This window comes from Panulirus ornatus, chromosome 49 (genome assembly GCF_036320965.1).
Source record: "Panulirus ornatus isolate Po-2019 chromosome 49, ASM3632096v1, whole genome shotgun sequence".
Taxonomy (NCBI): domain Eukaryota; kingdom Metazoa; phylum Arthropoda; class Malacostraca; order Decapoda; family Palinuridae; genus Panulirus; species Panulirus ornatus.
In genome coordinates, this window is record NC_092272.1 from 11,495,437 (window position 1) to 11,507,843 (window position 12,407).

At 47.0% G+C, this 12,407-nt stretch overlaps 1 protein-coding gene across 1 annotated transcript in view; it reads left to right on the forward strand.

The window, feature by feature from the left end:
* Positions 1-12,407, forward strand: part of LOC139764278 (inactive dipeptidyl peptidase 10-like) — a 288,411-nt gene that overhangs the window by 95,704 nt on the left and 180,300 nt on the right. The window lies entirely within an intron of this gene.

The window sequence follows — 12,407 nt, forward strand, 5'->3', positions numbered from 1 at the left end:
CAGGACAAAGACACCCCCCTCCCCCCTCCCCCCCCTCGCTGTCTGTCGTCCTGGTTAACAAGCGAAACAGAAGAATTGCTTGTTTCTCCAAAGACCTCCCGCCATCTTCTATCCTCCTCCTCCTCCTCCGGGGTGAGGAGCGGGGCAGCAAGCGAGGGAGGGGGTCGTCTTGTAGATGGGGCTACTGTAGGGGGCGCCCACACAGACGTGCGCTGAAGGCTTGAGTTAGGGCAGAGAGAGAGAGAGAGAGAGAGAGAGAGAGAGAGAGAGAGAGAGAGAGAGAGAGAGAGAGAGAGAGAGAGAGAAAGAGAGCCAGTTCACCCCCCCCACATCCCGCCCACCCCCAGAGTTTGTGGGTCAAAGGGAACAGACCTTCCACCGGCGAGGCGCCACCTTCTAATCCCAGTACGTTGGACCACACCTGCTGCATATCCCTCCACTATCCACCTCATCTGTTGGATCTCCCTCCACTATCCACCTCATCTGTTGGATCTCCCTCCACTATCCACCTCATCAGTTGTAACCAAAGTAATTCCAATGTAATACCTCGCCCATATGACACTAGAAACGCTAAGTAAGGTAATTGCTGAAGTAGTGTGGGCAGCCATGTCGTTGTTTATCCTATGGATGGTGGTGACAGGGGAGCGCATGGCCTTGTTGCTCCTGTGGTAAAAAGAATGAAGCCTTCGGCCAGTGTGAGGTATGAGATGGTCCAGAGACTCACAATGAGGCTCAGGGTGACTCACACACACTCAGACATGGTCTCGAGACTCACAATGAGGACCAGGGTGACTCACACACACTCAGACATGGTCTCGAGACTCACAATGAGGCTCAGGGTGACTCACACACACTCAGACATGGTCTCGAGACTCACAATGAGGACCAGGGTGACTCATACACACACACTCATCACTCATAATGAGTTCATGCTCCTACTCACAATGTCATCCCTCACGCTGAACATTATAATGTTCGAGATGTCTAATGGTGGAAGGGGCCATTACTGATCGGTAGAGAGAGAGAGAGAGAGAGAGAGAGAGAGAGAGAGAGAGAGAGAGAGAGAGAGAGAGAGAGAGAGAGAGAGAGAGAGAGAGAGAGAGAGAGAGAGAGAGAGAGGGGGGGGGGGGAGGGGGGGGGCACAGCTCCCTCCCTCAGGGCGCTAAAGGAAAAGAAATGGTAGGGCGAAGTGCAGACACAGACACACACTTGAGAGTCTACGAGAGGACAATGGTCTCGCGTCCTCTGTCTCGTGGAGGACCCCCCTCCCCCCTACCCCCCTCCTGCTCCAGGATAAGCGCTGTAGCTTTACTCTGAATAGGAATTTTTCTCCCTTAAAGACATAGAGACAATGTTAGCTTTCCCTTTAAAGATAAAGTTAGCATTCCCTTAAATTCAAAGTTAGCTTCCCTTTAAAGACAAAGTTAGCATTCCCTTTAAAGGTAAAGTTAGGATTCCCTTAAATTCAAAGTTAGCTTTCCCTTAAAGACAAAATTAGCTTTCCCTTAAAGACAAAATTAGCTTTCCCTTAAAGAGAAAGGTTTTCCTTAAAGACAAAGTTAGCTCTCCCTTGAAGACAGAGTTAGCTCTCCCTTAAAGACAAAGTTAGCTTTCCCTTAAAGACAAAGTTAGCTCTCCCTTAAAGACAAAGTTAGCTTTCCCTTAAAGACAGAGTTAGCTTTCCTTGACCTGTAAACGAGTGTTTTCGTCCACATGGAGGAATGGCTCCGTTCTATTTACGTGGAGAAAGAGAGACTTTTCTCCTCGTACACAGGATTGGATGCTTCTATTGTGGGATACATCACCTCGCAGGTGGTCATTGCAAGGTTTTATATACTTGCTTAGATTCCAGAATTCTTTTCATGGATCCAGAGCCTAAGGTAATTCTCAGTCGTAAGGCAATTCTCAGTCATGAGGGAATTTTCAGACGCAAGGTAATTTTCAGTTATAAGGTAACTCAGTCATAAGGTAACTCAGTCACAAGGTAATTTTCAGTCATAAGGTAACTCAGTCACAAGGTTATTCTCAGTCATAAGGTAACTCGGTCATAAGGTAATTCTCAGTCGTAAGGTAATTCTCAGTCATAAGGTAATTCTCAGTCATAAAACAGAAGGCATAAAACAGAATTCAGGTCATATTTTCCCTGGTATTTTTTCTCCCAGTATTGACCTTTCCTCCGTGACCTCCAGGATGACCTGCTGGGCTCATTGTCCCACATCCAACATGGCTTCCAGCGTTATCATCATTTCATAACAAATTGTTGTTCCAGTAATTTCCAGAAATGACTGGACAGCAGCCCGTGGACGCACACCTCACTGGAAAGCTCTTCCATCACCCCACACCCACCCACCATCACCACACACCCACCCACCCACCATCACCCCACACCCACCCACCCACCATCACCCCACACCCACCCACCCACCATCACCCCACACCCACCCACCTACCATCACCCCACACCCACCCACCATCACCCCACACCCACCCACCCACAATCACCCCACACCCACCTACCATCACCCCACACCCACCCACCCACCATCACCCCACACCCACCTACCATCACCCCACACCCACCCACCCACCATCACCCCACACCCACCCACCTACCATCACCCCACACCCACCCACCATCACCCCACACCCACCCACCCACCATCACCCCACACCCACCTACCATCACCCCACATCCACCCACCATCACCCCACACCCACCCACCATCACCCCACACCCACCCACCCACCATCACCCCACACCCACCTACCATCACCCCACACCCACCCACCATCACTCCATACCCACCCACCCACCATCACCCCACACCCACCTACCATCACCCCACACCCACCCACCCACCATCACCCCACACCTACCCACCATCACCCCACACCCACCCACCCACCATCACCCCACACCCACCCACCATCACCCCACACCCACCCACCCACCCACCATCACCCCACACCCACCCACCCAACACCCTGACCTGACCTGACCTGACCCCCCCCACCCCCACACCCTCCTCCCACATCCTACCTCCTCAAGTGAAACCAATGATCATGTTGTTGTTTTCCTCCCAAAAAGAATTTATGATCCAACTATATAAATTTATGATCCAACTATATAAATCATGGCACTGCCTGGCTCGTGCCCGGCATGGCTGTGTATATACCCGGCTGGGTGGACTGCCATCAGCTACCATATAAATGCGATTGAAATTTAAAGCGTCCAGGGAATTTTGTTGTTAGAAAAATATATCAATTTCGTTATGAACCCAAAGACTATATATATATATATATATATATATATATATATATATATATATATATATATATATATATATATATATATATATATATATATATATATATATATATATATATATATATATATATATTTTTTTTTTTTTTTTGCTTTGTCGCTGTCTCCCGCGTTTGCAAGGTAGCGCAAGGAAACAGACGAAAGAAATGGCCCAACCCACCCCCATACACATGTATATACATACGTCCACACACGCAAATATACATACCTACACAGCTTTCCATGGTTTACCCCAGACGCCTCACATGCCCTGATTCAATCCACCGACAGCACGTCAACCCCGGTATACCACATCGATCCAATTCACTCCATTCCTTGCCCTCCCTTCACCCTCCCGCACGTTCAGGCCTCGATCACACAAAATCCCCTTCACTCCATCTTTCCACCTCCAATTTGGTCTCCCACTTCTCCTCGTTCCCTCCACCTCCGACACATATATCCTCTCGGTCAATCCTTCCTCACTCATTCTCTCCATGTGCCCAAACCATTTCAAAACACTCTCTTCTGCTCTCTCAACCACGCTCTTTTCACTTCCACACACCTCTCTTACCCTTATGTTACTTACTCGATCAAACCACCTCACACCACACATTGTCCTCAAACATCTCACTTCCAGCACATCTACACTTCTGCGCACAACTCTATCCATAGCCCACGCTTCGCAACCATACAACATTGTTGGAACCACTATTCCTTCAAACATACCCATTTTTGCTCTCCGAGACAATGTTCTCGACCTCCGCACATTCTTCAAGGCTCCCAGAATTTTCGCCCCCTCCCCCACCCTATGATCCACTTCCGCCTCCATGGTTCCATCCGCCGCCTGATCCACTCCCAGACACCTAAAACACTTTACTTCCTCCAGTTTTTCTCCATTCAAACTTACCTCCCAATTGACTTGACCCTCAACCCTACTGTACCTAATAACCTTGCTCTTATTCACATTTACTCCTAACTTTCTTCTTTCACACACTTTACCAAACTCAGTCACCAGCTTCTGCAGTTTCTCACATGAATCAGCCACCAGCGCTGTATCATCAGCGAACAACAACTGACTCACTTCCCAAGCTCTCTCATCCCCAACAGACTTCATACTTGCCCCTCTTTTCAAAACTCTTGCATTCACCTCCCTAACAACCCCATCCATAAACAAATTAAACAACCATGGAGACATCACACACCCCTGCCGCAAATATATATATATATATATATATATATATATATATATATATATATATATATATATATATATATATATATATATATATATATAACATACAAACCTCTAACAGCCAGGATCGAACCCGGGACCCCTGTGCAACAGGTGGGAGCGCTACCGCTAGGCTATGATCGCCCCTAAAAGGGATATGACTATTCGAACACTATGTACTCGAACACCCTTCGTCTCACGTTGGTGAGCAACGGGGTCTACACCGGTCGTTTCCCATCAGGCTCACACAGCCAGCAGATAGCATTTTACCCAACCTAACTGTACAACACGGAGGTAGTGGTTCCGTGTTCTACGCAGGGGTCCCGGGTTCGATCCCGGCTGTTGGAGGACACAAATTCCTCAGAAAACATCGTCCTTCACCACCAGGTTTCTGCGACCTGTGAACACAACAGTAGAACACAGTCTATCCTGGACGCTCTCTCTCTCTCTCTCTCTCTCTCTCTCTCTCTCTCTCTCTCTCTCTCTCTCTCTCTCTCTCTCTCTCATCCCTGAAGGCAGCAGTAACCTCTGAAGGAAGGAAGGGCCTTTTATGACCCTCCCAGGCCTCCCTCCCTCCCTCCTTCCCTCCCTCTAGACTCGGCCTTCTTGAAGCGCTCTTCCCGTGGACTCCATACTGAGGTGAAGTGTTTGATCTTCATCTCCTGCAGGAGCAGCGGTACTCTCTCTCTCTCTCTCTCTCTCTCTCTCTCTCTCTCTCTCTCTCTCTCTCTCTCTCTCTCTCTCTCTCTCTCTCTCTCTCTCTGTAGTGACCCGGACGTGAAACGACTGTGACCCGAAACTGGTGGAGGCTTTTGGCGAGAGGTTTTTTTTTCCCCTCTTTATGGGTTCGTGACCTGTGATGTGAGGTGCGGTACGAAACTGGTGGTCTTGTGTTATATTTAGGTTCTGGCCTGAATCTGTTGTTTAGATATGGTATTTTGGCAATGACCTGAAACTCATCTCTGAAGCGTAAGATCAGCTTGGACCTGAAGTAGATACAATCAACAAAGCTTGTTTTGTAACCAGCTTGTTCGGGTGTATAACCTGAAATTGCATTCGGGACCTGAAACAGGTCTTCTGACCTGAGAACTCCACTGTGACCTGCAACTTATGAATTTAGCGTGTTTGTAGAACAGTTCTTATTGGTCAGTAAGTCCACAACAAACAGTTACGAAGAACTACTTTACCACCAACACTGAGGACGAAAGAAGCGATAAGGGAATCTTCGAACTTTGATAAGAAAGTAAGATATACACAGAATAACCCTTTATCTGTAGATAACAACTGGCCAGCATTCTGTGTTTGGACGACCTCCCAGCTACTGGATAGTGGCTATCCCCAGTCCTCCACGAGTCTGGCTAGATGACGTCCTGACCAATGGATAGTGAGTGACCTACCCCAGCCATCTTGCCTGGTCCTGTCTGGACCACACAGATCCTACAACCCTTAGGATCTTCCAAGGATTCCAAGGATCTTGACTCGGGGTAATTTGATTCTCTGGAGCGATACTGCTCCAGGGAGGGAGGGAGATAAGGAGGGAGAGTGGGAGGGAGGGAGGGAGGGAAAGTGGGAGAGAAAGAGAGTAGCTTGGGGGAGGGAGAGGAAAATATTTGGGTCAGTCCAAACTCTAGGCGTAAGATAAAGCCCAGAACCTAACAAGAGACACCTCTCTCCTCTGCAATGGTCGGATCCCATGTGTGTGTGTGTGTGTGTGTGTGTGTGTGTGTGTGCGTGTGTGTGTGTGTGTGTGTGTGTGTGTGTAGTTACCTATTTGTACTGTAGAGGGAGGGAGTTTTACACTAGTGTGGCTCCATCTCTTGATCCACCTTCTATGTGGCCTACATCATCCACGTCCTCTGTCATGATACTCCATTCCTCCACCACACTTATACTTCTAAAGTAATGATTTACTTCTTTTCTCATAAGTGTCTTGCTTAGTGTCATGTTATGTTCTCTGGTTCCTCTGTTCTCGCCCCTCTTGAAGAACTGTTCATTGTTCACGTCATTGAACTGTTTCATAAACGTAAGGGTTTATTTCTTTTTTTTATCTCTTCCTTCTTTATCACTTCCTTCTTTATCACTTCCTTCTTTATCTCTTCTTTCTTTATCTCTTCTTTCTTTATCTCTTCTTTCTTTATCTCTTCTTTCTTTATCTCTTCTTTCTTTATCTCTTCTTTCTTTATCCTACTCACTATCACTATTATCATCACCGACCCACCATGATCAACTTCACTATCATCACTATCACCACCATCACGATTACCATGAATCGAACAATCACCATCACCATCCTCACCATCACCATCCTCACCATCACCATCACCATCCTCACCATCACCATCCTCACCATCACCATCACCATCCTCACCATCACCATCCTCACCATCACCATCACCATCCTCACCATCACCCTCACCATCACCATCCTCACCATCACCATCACCATCCTCACCATCATCCTCACCATCACCCTCACCATCACCATCCTCACCATCACCCTCACCATCACCATCCTCACCATCACCATCACCATCCTCACCATCATCCTCACCATCACCCTCACCATCACCATCCTCACCATCACCCTCACCATCACCATCCTCACCATCACCATCACCATCCTCACCATCACCCCTCACATCCCTCACCATCAACCATCCTCACCATCACCATCCTCACCATCACCTCACCATCACCCTCACCATCACCATCCTCACCATCACCTCCTCCACCACTCACCATCACCATCTCACCATCCATCCTCCCATCACCTCACCATCACACCATCCTCACCATCACCATCCTCACCATCACCTCACCTCACCACCTCACCATCCCTCACCATACCCTCACCATCACCATCCTCACCATCACCCTCACACATCACCATCCTCACCATCACCCTCACCATCACCATCCCACCTCTCACCATCACCATCCTCACCATCACACCCTCACCATCACCATCCTCACCATCACCCTCACATCACCATCTCACCATCACCATCCTCACCATCACCACATCCTCACCATACCCTCACCATCACCATCCTCACCATCACCATCCTCACCATCACCCTCACCATCACCATCCTCACCATCACCATCCTCACCATCACCCTCACCATCACCCTCACCATCACCCTCACCATCACCATCCTCACCATCACCCTCACCATCACCATCCTCACCATCACCATCACCATCCTCACCATCACCATCCTCACCATCACCATCCTCACCATCACCATCCTCACCATCACCCTCACCATCACCCTCACCATCATCCTCACCATCACCCTCACCATCACCATCTCACCATCACCATCCTCACCATCATCCTCACCATCACCCTCACCATCACCATCCTCACCATCACCATCCTCACCATCACCCTCACCATCACCCTCACCATCACCCTCACCATCACCATCCTCACCATCATCCTCACCATCACCCTCACCATCACCCTCACCATCACCATCCTCACCATCACCATCCTCACCATCACCATCCTCACCATCACCATCCTCACCATCACCCTCACCATCACCCTCACCATCACCCTCACCATCACCATCCTCACCATCACCATCCTCACCATCATCCTCACCATCACCCTCACCATCACCATCCTCACCATCACCATCCTCACCATCACCCTCACCATCACCCTCACCATCACCAGGACCCCGTCCCCAGCACCTCCCTCCTCGCCACCAGGTTCCTGGCTCTAACAACAAGTTGTTCATCATGAACATCTTGTTCATGACGTAGATCAAGGCCAACCCGCTGGGCAAGAGAAGGAATTGCTTATAAGATTATATATACCGTATATATGACTGCTATAAGCAAAGGTATACATTTACTCCTGCCATCTCATATGTCGTAATATATATATATATTTATATATATATATATATATATATATATATATATATATATATATATATATATATATATATATATATATATATATATATATATATATATATATATATATATATATATATATATATATATGAGTCCACGGGGAAAATGAAACACGAAAAGTTCCCAAGTGCACTTTCGTGTAATAATCACATCATCAGGGGAAACACAAGAGAGAAATATAACAGTCAGTTGATATACATCGAAGAGACGAAGCTAGGACGCCATTTGGTAAACATGTGATTGTCCAAAACATACAACGATTATCTTGATCACGCGCAAAATTGTGATCCTTTCCAATATGTATATATATATCTATAGTCAGTGGAGACGAATTCTCGACATATGATCAAGATTCCCAATTTCTTAGGGGCAGACTTAGGTATTTGTGAGACGTAGGGTTTGCAAGATCGATAAGATTCGACAGTGTTGCCTAGTGTGGCTATTACACTAAGTGACAGAATTACTGAGCCATTTAAGGAGATGGAGGAAGTTCTGAGTGAAGTTTTAAGGGGGAGTAACTGGTAAAACTTAAGTTGCGTTAAGCTTAACTTAGTTGTGATTGGCCCTCTGGGAGAACCAGCGTCCAAATCTGAGTTTATGGATGAAGCTGAGACGCGGAGGAGGAAGAGATGGGGAGAGGGAGTGGTAGTGTTGGGTCACCAGCGTAGGAATACATATGATCATCTGCTGAAGGAGGGAAAGGCTGGTGCATCGACCATACCTGAGGGAAAGCCTGGTGTATCGACCATACCTGGGGGAAAGCCTGGTGCATCGACCCTACCTGAGGGAAAGCCTGGTGCATCGACCATACCTGGGGGAAAGCCTGGTGCATCGACCATATCTGAGGGAAAGCTAGACGTGAGAGAACAGAATGTGGGAGGAAAGCCAGATATAGGAAGCTTGAAGATGAGACCCCGATGCCACACCTTGTCTATATATCTTTCGAGATATGAAGAACAACAACACAGGATTACCTTAAGTCTCTCTGAATGACCAGACGTTAGCAACATCATCAGTGGACCTGGTCTTGCCAGAGCCAGAGAGGAAACTTTGAGGCTCAAGATATCTAAGAAAATGGAAGTGGACAATGGATTCTAAGACTCTGGCGATTGTAGAAAACCCAGGTGCACTGTAGAGGTAAGAGGTTTTTCTCACTTTATTGACACACACACAGTTCCATAACTGATCACTGGGAGGCGTTCACCCTCAGTCCTACGTGCCACTGTTAGCAAAAGCATCGCCTCCAGTAGACAGTGAGAGGACTGAACTCCCATACGAGGTAGAAGGAGTGGGGTCGCATTTGGGGGCAGGCATGCGAGCGACGCCTCTCACGACCACTACTGAATGTTGATCGAGTGTCGGCTCTCACACACACACACACCACCTCCTCCCTCAGGCTATGGCCATCAACAGTGAAGGGATATGCAGCATTCCCATCACCATCATCACTATACAGCTACGGGCAGCGCTGCATGTCATAAGAGACAGACTGTTTCATATTTTCTATTTCAAACTACTGGTTCAAGGTAACAGTTTGGCTTCCTACTGGTATACCTGGCGGACACATGTTTTCGTGAAGTTGGTTGATTAAGGAAGGTAAAGGAAGGGGTTGGACAGGGTAAGGTACAGATCAGGGGTTCAACACACAAGGCTTGGGCACCGTCAGCAGAGAGAGAGAGAGAGAGAGAGAGAGAGAGAGAGAGAGAGAGAGAGAGAGAGAGAGAGAGAGAGAGAGAGAGAGGCTGACTCTTTCGCCAACCTCTTATGATGATGGACGACCTCGACTCTGAACTTCTGCAAGAAAACAGAACTGATGAATATTCACCCACAGTTCTCTCACCCTCGACATTAGTTTTTTCCATTTTCTTTTTACCCTCCTGAACAGTGCACGCCTCTCACTACTCCTCTCTCTCTCTCTCTCTCTCTCTCTCTCTCTCTCTCTCTCTCTCGTCTCCCAAAGCCCCCATGGAGCGGCCCCGTCCTCCACCTTAATCTTTCAGAAGGAAGGTAATCCCCTTCTGCTGTGGAGCCTCCATTATCATGCCTGATGTACAGGCAAGCACTGAGGTTTTCACTGAGTCTGGTCTCACTCGCAGGGACCGAGTCACCCTCGCCCGTCTTTTAACCTCAACTTCTCGTCCAGATTTTCCTCACTTTTCCCCAACTAACTCGAGCCTGATGTCTTCATATGTGCCGCTTCTCACCGCCCGGAGTTCCCGCCTTCCTCCACATATACCCCTCAGCTCCTGACAGCTGACTGTGGTGGAGCGCCTCACACACACACACACAGCCACACACACACACACACATGTCGTGTACCAGGTAGACGTCGTGTACCAGGTAGACGTAGTGTACCAGGTAGACGTAGTGTACCAGGTAGACGTAGTGTACCAGGTAGACGTAATGTCATATGTAGACTCGAGCAACTACGTGTTGGTGGGTGTTCATCTTTCGTGGACTGTTTCCATATTTTCTGGTCCGAAGAGAAAAAAGAATTTTGTATTGACTAATTCCGTGGCATTGGTCATACATATGTATGTATGGAGAGTGGTCATCATGTATGTATGGATGAGTACACAAAAACACACACACCCACACACACACACACACACACACACACATATATATATATATATATATATATATATATATATATATATATATATATATATATATATATATATATATATATATATATATATATAGGTTTGTATGTTTGAATGTAGGTTTGCGGCAGGGGTGTGTGATGTCTCCATGGTTGTTTAATTTGTTTATGGATGGGGTTGTTAGGGAGGTGAATGCAAGAGTTTTGAAAAGAGGGGCAAGTATGAAGTCTGTTGTGGATGAGAGAGCTTGGGAAGTGAGTCAGTTGTTGTTCGCTGATGATACAGCACTGGTGGCTGATTCATGTGAGAAGCTGCAGAAGCTGGTGACTGAGTTTGGTAAAGTGTGTGAAAGAAGAAAGTTAAGAGTAAATGTGAATAAGAGCAAGGTTATTAGGTACAGTAGGGTTGAGGGTCAAGTCAACTGGGAGGTAAGTTTGAATGGAGAAAAACTGGAGGAAGTAAAGTGTTTTAGATATCTGGGAGTGGATCTGGCAGCGTATGGAACCATGGAAGCGGAAGTGGATCATAGGGTGGGGGAGGGGGCGAAAATCCTGGGAGCCTTGAAGAATGTGTGGAAGTCGAGAACATTATCTCGGAAAGCAAAAATGGGTATGTTTGAAGGAATAGTGGTTCGAACAATTTTGTATGGTTGCGAGGCGTGGGCTATGGATAGAGTTGTGCGCAGGAGGGTGGATGTGCTGGAAATGAGATGTTTGAGGACAATGTGTGGTGTGAGGTGGTTTGATCGAGTAAGTAACGTAAGGGTAAGAGAGATGTGTGGAAATAAAAAGAGCGTGGTTGAGAGAGCAGAAGAGGGTGTTTTGAAATGGTTTGGGCACATGGAGAGAATGAGTGAGGAAAGATTGACCAAGAGGATATATGTGTCGGAGTTGGAGGGAACGAGGAGAAGTGGGAGACCAAATTGGAGGTGGAAAGATGGAGTGAAAATGATTTTGTGTGATCGGGGCCTGAACATGCAGGAGGGTGAAAGGAGGGCAAGGAATAGAGTGAATTGGATCGATGTGGTATACCGGGGTTGACGTACTGTCAGTGGATTGAATCAGGGCATGTGAAGCGTCTGGGGTAAACCATGGAAAGCTGTGTAGGTATGTATATTTGCGTGTGTGGACGTGTATGTATATACATGTGTACGGGGGTGGGTTGGGCCATTTCTTTCGTCTGTTTCCTTGCACTACCTCGCAAACGCAGGAGACAGCGACAAAGAAAAAAAAAAAAAAAAAATATACATATATATATATATATATATATATATATATATATATATATATATATATATATATATATATATATATATATATATATATATATATAT